This window comes from Lepisosteus oculatus, chromosome 19 (assembly GCF_040954835.1).
Source record: "Lepisosteus oculatus isolate fLepOcu1 chromosome 19, fLepOcu1.hap2, whole genome shotgun sequence".
Classification (NCBI taxonomy): domain Eukaryota; kingdom Metazoa; phylum Chordata; class Actinopteri; order Semionotiformes; family Lepisosteidae; genus Lepisosteus; species Lepisosteus oculatus.
The window spans coordinates 12,915,706-12,923,501 of record NC_090714.1 but is presented as its reverse complement, the minus strand read 5'-3'; the positions used below and the strand labels follow the sequence as shown (position 1 = coordinate 12,923,501).

The 7,796-nt window shown below is 38.4% G+C and overlaps 1 long non-coding RNA gene across 1 annotated transcript in view; it reads left to right on the top strand.

Annotated features, from left to right (window-relative positions):
* Positions 1-6,872: 6,872 nt before the first annotated feature.
* The window catches only part of LOC107079051 (uncharacterized), a 65,796-nt gene continuing 64,872 nt past the window's right edge, over positions 6,873-7,796 (top strand). The window contains exon 1 of the long non-coding RNA XR_001480042.2: positions 6,873-6,980. This is a non-coding gene — a long non-coding RNA (uncharacterized lncRNA). The remainder of the gene's footprint in view (positions 6,981-7,796) is intronic.

The window sequence follows — 7,796 nt, the reverse complement described above, 5'->3', positions numbered from 1 at the left end:
GATTTTCCCAGTCTCTGTACAGAGGCTTGTAAAAAGGCTTTGGCATCTCAGATAAGTAGATAAACTCCCGTCAGAATCACAGGAGAGGGGCAAAAATAAGTATGATGATGTGATAAAATTGTATTGAGAGCAAAAATACGAACATGAAAGTGGGGAATCAAGAGTGCATTTGTTCACTTTCATATGAAAATATTGTAGAATGGACTCACTATGGACCTGCCATATGTGGAACAAAATTTGCCTAAAAGAGCAAAAAAAAAGCATGAATATTGGTAGTGTCGTGACGACATCCTTCGGCTACTGGTTGCTCTGGGAAACCGTCACATTCTCACGAGGGCTCACAGTTTGCTAGGATCGTGCTGCTCTATCTGGATCACCTTTTCGCGATCCGCGTTAATTAGCTTATTATGCAATTCCCGCTTTTCTATATAAAACCGAGGTGCCGCGTCGACGACATGTCGTCATTTTTTCCACAGCACCATTTCACTGGCACTTCCGGCTCACTCTGCACTTTTATTTTTGCTGAGCTAGACAATCTTTAACCCTGCACAGAAATTGCAGTCTCAGGACTGCCCTGAAACCTGTTTGGTCCCCCCCCTTTCTTTGGGGGGGGGAGGCTCGCTATTCGGTTTCTCCGTACCCGAGCCTCCTTTTATCTTCCCTGCCCTTGCTCTGTGCAGCAGTTCCCAGCTCCAGTCGCCCTCGCACATCGCCAGCCTTCGCTCTGCGCGGCGGTCTCGGCGGCTTCAAGTCTGCCCTTGTAAGGCGTCTGGCCCCTTTCCCATGAAGCTCGCAGCTCTGCCTCTCCCGTACATGAGACTCCCTGTCTTCCGACCGTCCGATTCTGTTTGGCAGCAACCCCGGCTTCCAGCCTCCGCTCTGTGCAAGCAGCTCCAAGCGTCACCCGGCGCCCCGGCCTTAGCTTCTAGCCTGCACTCCGCATCGCCTGCCGCAGCTGTCTCTTGATTCAAACCAGCACCTTTTCTACACTTGTCCTTTTCACCGCTTACCGCCTCGACCCTGACGGTTCTGAGGGCTGCCCTGCCAAGCCTGTTCGGTTTCTTCCGTACCCGAAACTCCCTTGTTCCGCCCGGCTGTGATCAGGAGCCTTTTTATTCTCGCCAGGGATGGAGTTGGTCCGGCTTCTCCTGGGATCGTCGTTCCGCCGCTTTGCTGACCGGCCTGGGTTGATGAAGACCCGCCGGACAGCAATTCATTAGCTCATTTTCACCTTTCACTTTTCGCTCTCCGGGCTCTTGCACTTGGGTTCTGACAAATCACCACCCGAGCAGCTGTATCCATTGTGAAACAAAAGATTTATGACTCGAACTAAACCAAATGATAAGACTTGCTGTATGGCATAAAATACATCCCCTGCTAAAGAGGACATCACAAAATCTCCAGCACTTTTTACGGTGCCTTATGATTTAGCCCTGACCTATACTTTAAAAATGCTTTCTGAACTGAATATAATAACATTGGTTCCTACAAAAACACTGTAATTGGGCATATTTAATGTGTTATGTGATATTTACAAACTGAAGGCATTTGTTCATACAGTGGAGTTAAGTGAAATTCAATACAATACAATACTGAAGATTAGAATGAATTCCCACAAGGTCTCTGAAAAAAATATTTCTCAAACTAATATTTCCAGCCATAAAAACTATTAAGAAGCTGAAAATCTTCATTAAAGCATGTTGTTAGTCCTGTGTTCTCCATAAATAGACTTGTAGAAAGACTAAAAATAGTTTGTAGTTTACAGTATGTAATCTCCATGTAGACCTACAAGACACTATGATGTCCAATTAAGCTATGTTTTCCTTGGTGTGCTTGCAGAATGGTTTTCAAAATAATTGAGTTTGCATATTTTTATTGTGCACTTTATTCAGACTGTTCTTGAAATAACCCAGCTTTAGGCAATGAAGAACATCTGGAGTTTTGTTTATATCTGAGTATGTGCTTATGTCTTGCAAATCCCTGCCCTTAACCATGAAAATGAGGTGATACGTTACATCAAAAAGCAGTTGATCACTTGTTAGTAAAATTTCTAGCCTTTCATTAATTTTTCTGAACATTTTCCTTATAGAGATAAAGTGAAAATCAATCACAACGTACAGTAGTATCAACGGACTTTTAAGAAAATGTAAATATAGTATTAAAATCACTAACTAGAATATAAGAGATACAAATTTATATTAAAAAAATGAATACACGCATACTGGCAAATTTCAAATAATTTCACACATTGTAGAGAGTTTTCACATAGTTTCCTTTAATTCGTTAACAAATCGGATCGGTGTAGTTGAATTAACCGAGCAACTGGTGGTTATCTTACTAAACAAGGGAGATTTTGCATATACAGTAAATATAAGCAAAGAATGTGAACCAATTCATTTAAATGCACTGGTTCTTTTCCTTGCATGAAGAAATTCAAGAAATCAGGTGTTTCTTCTTTTTTAGCAAATGTATCACACTAGAGAGTCCCAATGCCTGGTTAAACATGCCGTTAAATTGTGAGCCTTTTGCCCCTTTAATATTTCTAAATTTAATAAGTATGAAACCAGAGCAGATAAATAAAGATTTTTAATCCCAAATTGATAACATTTTATGCATTTGTATTGGTTTTAAAATAATCTCGGATCTTGAAATGTATCCATATAAATGAATAAGGTTTACTGCACATTTGTGTTTTCAAAAGAAAGGTCCCTTAGTTATAAGAATCATTGTTGAGTTATAAAACTATTAATGCCTAGCCAATTGTACTATATAGTAAAATGCTCCTCCAAAAATTCCACATTTTACTTAGAATCCCTTTACATCTCAGCAACATGTGATATAAGGATTAGGGCAGTCCACTTAAAACAGCCAGTGTGACTAGTCTCCTAATGTTATCAGTGAAGACTTTATCTCAATCTTTACACTCCTCTTCAGAGGTTCACAGTGATTAGCATTTGGCTATTTGCTCAAAGGGCTCCCTGAGGAATGAAAGAATCCTAATCCCGCGTTCCTAATCCTAAATGCTCCCGCAGCATGCTCTGCTGTTAATTCTGAGATTCATGTTTAAAACCACAAAAAAAACAGTGACAGAGCACAAGTCATTTTCTATCTATCCAATTATCCCTAATTTCCAGCATTTCTGGAATTTAATTTTTTGCAATTGAATGAGTGCTTGTATGTGTGTGTTCTTGCACGTGATGTTTTTTCTAGATCACACAGCTACCATGTGATTTTCTACATTTTGGCGCCTTTGGAGGCTCTGCATGCTAAAAAAAAAGAGTTTTAACGGGATCCTAAACTACCCTTGACTCTTCAGTTTGGATTAGGCATGGTGCTGTGGGCAGTGTCCTGGACAGCTGTGTTTTTCTGCGGAAAAACTGAGGACAACAACTTAAATGAATGCAAATGAACCACAAATTATATATCTAAGCACGCGTTTATAGATGGGAATGGAAAAAAAGGTCATTGGTCAGTTTTCTCACTTTTCTACTATAAAAAAACATAATTATTGCTTCAGAAGAAGAACAAGAAGTTCTAGAAGTGTCTTTTATTTGCCACCCAATGCGACAGCTACGGAAACAAAAAAAGTCACTGATCTGTTAACCAATCCTCTCGTTTAATGTTTATATTATTCTAAAGTCCAGTTGCTGTAGCAATCTTTCTTCAAAACAAATGTTTGTGTACAAGTGGATTCAATTGTAAAATAAGCATATTTGGTGTAATAATAATAATGTGTTAGAAATTACAAAACGTTTGTAACTTGTTAAAAGTCAAATTCATCTGAACAAACTGAAAGGCTCATTGCAAGACTGGAAATCAGGCTATGCGAGTTAATCTAAAGCCCAAAAGTTGAGATCGAAATTAGTTTGCAAAACACGAGAGAGGCCTACATAGCTTTCTCAGCACAGTTTTTTTTTTATAAAAAGTGTGTACTTCTTGAAGCCGGTACCCCATAATTGTGTGGGCATGAAGCATTGGAATAAACAACGTGCCCCAACTTTTCTGAATAGCTCTGTGTCAGAAGAAAAACAACTTAAAAATAGTTTGTCTGAGTCAGTTATGAAATAAATAGAAGCATGTTACAACAGTGTATAAAGTCGACTTACTAGTGAGCATTCATATTTACTATTTCAGGCCCTGTGGACACACAATAGCTGTCTGGACCTCTCTATGTTATACAACGCTCTAAATAAGTTGTATTAAACTTACATCATACAACAGAATCCTGAATAATTTTTACATTTGTTTAAATTATAATCGTATAAATTGTACCTTATGAATGTTTTGCTAAATTTATATCTACACTCTTTGGATATATCAATATTTTAATATTTAAATAGTTTGTGTGTTTGGTGGTGTATTCTCATGTAATTTGTTAGTCTGCCTGAATTATTGCTGGGAATATTTAATTAAATCTGGCAGCCGACAATTGATCTCCATTAAACATCCCTAAATCCCAAAGGGATCTAATTAAAATCAAAGACATGATTTCGTAGCAGGGCTATGTATTTAGGTCTCCCATGACAAAATGTACAAGTGAAATCCAACAACTGTTTTTGAACTAAATTACATTGTTTTGAAATTAAGGCAATCTTCCTCCCTTCTTGGTTTTGCTTTCCACATACATCCTCGTTTCAGGATATTAAGCCTCCTTCTTGTACTTGTACTCCCAAGTTTGAATAAACACAGATTTACAAGCAGAATGATTCACATCCTGGCCTTTGCCATCATACAGTACTTTTGAAGTCAATGTGCATCTATGGTTAACACATTGTTTCCATCTCTTCCTACAAGAAATGTTGGGATGAAAGCCTCAGATCAATTAAAGATCAAATCATAAAGACCACCCTAACTCGGTTGGCTGAATGACCTGCTTGTATCTGCAAACGTCTCTCGTCTTAAGTAATTGTTTGAGGCCTTCTAAGCCTAAGCCTACTGCCACGCTTCACTATACTGTATGTATCATGTTGAAAATGAACTTTGGAGTTCCACTAAGACTGATACTTCAGTATCCACTGCTCCCACTGATTATGAATATGAGTATGTTTAAACACCAGCATGGGAAAAAAGCTTTTCTCATTGTTTAAAAAGTATAGAGTGGTAGTTCTCTTCGTATGCCAAGCATGCCTGAGGGCAGAACTGCAAAGGCTGCACCACACCTCCTAAATACCACAGACCAGGCCACTTGGAACATTCACATCAACAGACCTGAGTCAGCAAGACTTTCTTCGTGATGCTACATACAGTGTGATTGAGTAATAAAGCTATATATATAAGCTAAGAATTCATTTTCTATGTGGTTAAGCTGACTACTCTCCACAAATCTGCATCTCAGATTCACTGGCTACACTCCTGAAGCAGATGCATAGAATACCGGCACAAGTTTTCAAACTGGCACAATGAAGGAGTTTTCAAGCTATCTGTTGAACTTATCTGTGTAACCAGCTGTTTGTGTTATTTAAGGGTTGTACCATTAAAAATTCAGCTTTGACCTAAAAGCAGTATAATCCTCAGGTATAATGGCTTCCTTCAAATATCTTAAATATTAAACATCATCACAGAAAACGTGAACATGAACATGGGTCAAATCAAAATGACGGATCTGTAAAAAAATGACTATCAAAATGAAAATGTCATGAATGTAAGTTTGGGTGTGATTTTCCTGAACATTGTCACAGTCCTGGCAATACTGATGCGATGTCTGCACAGACATGATCTGCCTCTGTAAAGGCTAGTGTCTGATATTTGGTCAGTCTTCCACTTCTTGTCAATGAACAGGTTAGCAAATTGTCTATTGTCTACTATTGTCCTACCCCCCACCTCACAGCCTTCCCTTATCTCATTCTGGTCTCCTATCTGCCACCCAAGCTCATCTAAATTCTATGAGAGAGTCTTTATTATCCCGAAGGGGGCAATTTGTTTTTTCAGCAGCATTGTTGGTGTACAAACAGAAAAATAAAACACCAGAACAACAATATACATGCATATTTGCAAAAGAATGAAGTGTTAAGGAAGGATGTGGCTACAGGAATGAATGAGAACTCTATTGGTTTTGGAGTAGGGGAGTCGGTGTCTTTGTTCCGATGGGAGTAATTGGAGTTGATTAAACAAGAGGTGTGAAGGATCGTCACAGATTTTGCTTCACGCAAAACACGTGTGTGATAGATGGAGGAGAGGGCTGGAAGAATGGTACCAATGACCTTCTGACATATTTTCACAAGGCTGCCCAGTTTCTTCTCGCCTCGCAGATTCTGGTTGCCAAAAGTTAGAGCTTTTGGGTGACACGGTCTTCTCCTGTTATGCCCCCAAGCTCTGGAACTCTATCCCTAAGGATATCAGAGAGTCACCTTCTCTAAACTCCTTCATAACCAGACTCAAAAACCTTCTTCTTTAGAAGAGCCTTTACTGAACTGATTCTGTTTTTTACCCCTCTACTCCTGCGGTACTCAGTATCCCCATCTACTGTGTCCTCTGTTTATTCTCATTGTGTATATCTGTTGTCATTCTGTTAAGAAGACACCTTTAAAGGCGCTATATTAAATAAAGTTTTTTTAATTGTTATTATAAATTAATGAAAAGTATATTTTTAAAACTATATTTCTATTGCATCAACATCTGGCGGTACTAGCGAGCCTACTTATTATATTTATGGAGAAACAAAAATAGTTTTTGCACATTTTTGAGCACTTCTGGTGTGTATTTATGACAGATTGACAAGAGGCTATGTGATCTTCAATTTGTCGATAGAAATAAATTAAAGAACACAGGCAATGCAAAGACAGCTAAAAACCCTCCCTATGTCTCTGAATGGTCAAAATGCGCTGAATGACAGCTGTTTTTACCTAATTACATCGCCTTTTTCCAGAGCCCGGTCGGTTTGAAAATATATTTCATAACATACTGCTCTTCGGCAATATTATCTTCTTTTGTTTATTGTTTTTTCCACATGGGTTTAGTCGGGGAAGTCACCTTTTTTCAAGGTAGGGGACAATGCTTTTTATGTATTTTATACAAATTCTTGCTTTTGCGATTCCGTTTTGCTGGAGAATTGATCATTATCGAAGGATTTTGTAGCTTCTCTAAACTGAAACGGTACATAAACATCAGAAAAGCTTTTTCCTCTGGTCTCTGGTTATGAAACACACTTCTGAAAAGTTTAGGTTGTACTGTGTCTTGTGATACACTGTATAGCCCGTGGTGTTGTGTTTTGATTTTGCTGGTAAAAATATTTACGATACCCACGTTGTGCAGTTTCTGTGTTGTTGTCAGCATTATACTATGGACTTGTTTGTTTATTACAACATGGTTTCGCTGCTGTGAAAATAAAAAAAACGTGATGGCTGTGTTAAGTGGAAAATGCATTTGCGATATTTTGAAAAACGATTCAAAATATGTTGTTTTCAGTAATGACAAGTGTAGCGTTAAAAGCGAAACACCTTTAGGCGACTCCGCCTACAACTTCTGAAGAGTGATAAAGCAGACAGGATGCCTTCAGTCATGTGAAGTATGGTCATATTCCTTGCTGCCCTTGCATAAAGTTAAACCTTTTTTAAGAGTTTATTTTGTACATATTCTTAATCAACACATTTTTAGCTCAAATGCCTTGCACATGGCACCTTTTATGAATCACTGTGTGTGCCTGTCATCCCAACGATCATGTGCCCTGCCCATGATTTATATTGTACAATATATATCAATAACATTATGTGCGCAAAGAACTTTTGATGTGAAGCTTAAGACTTGTGTTTTCAATGTTCATCTGTGTGTATACTGCATAGAAAGTAAATTTCTTATAG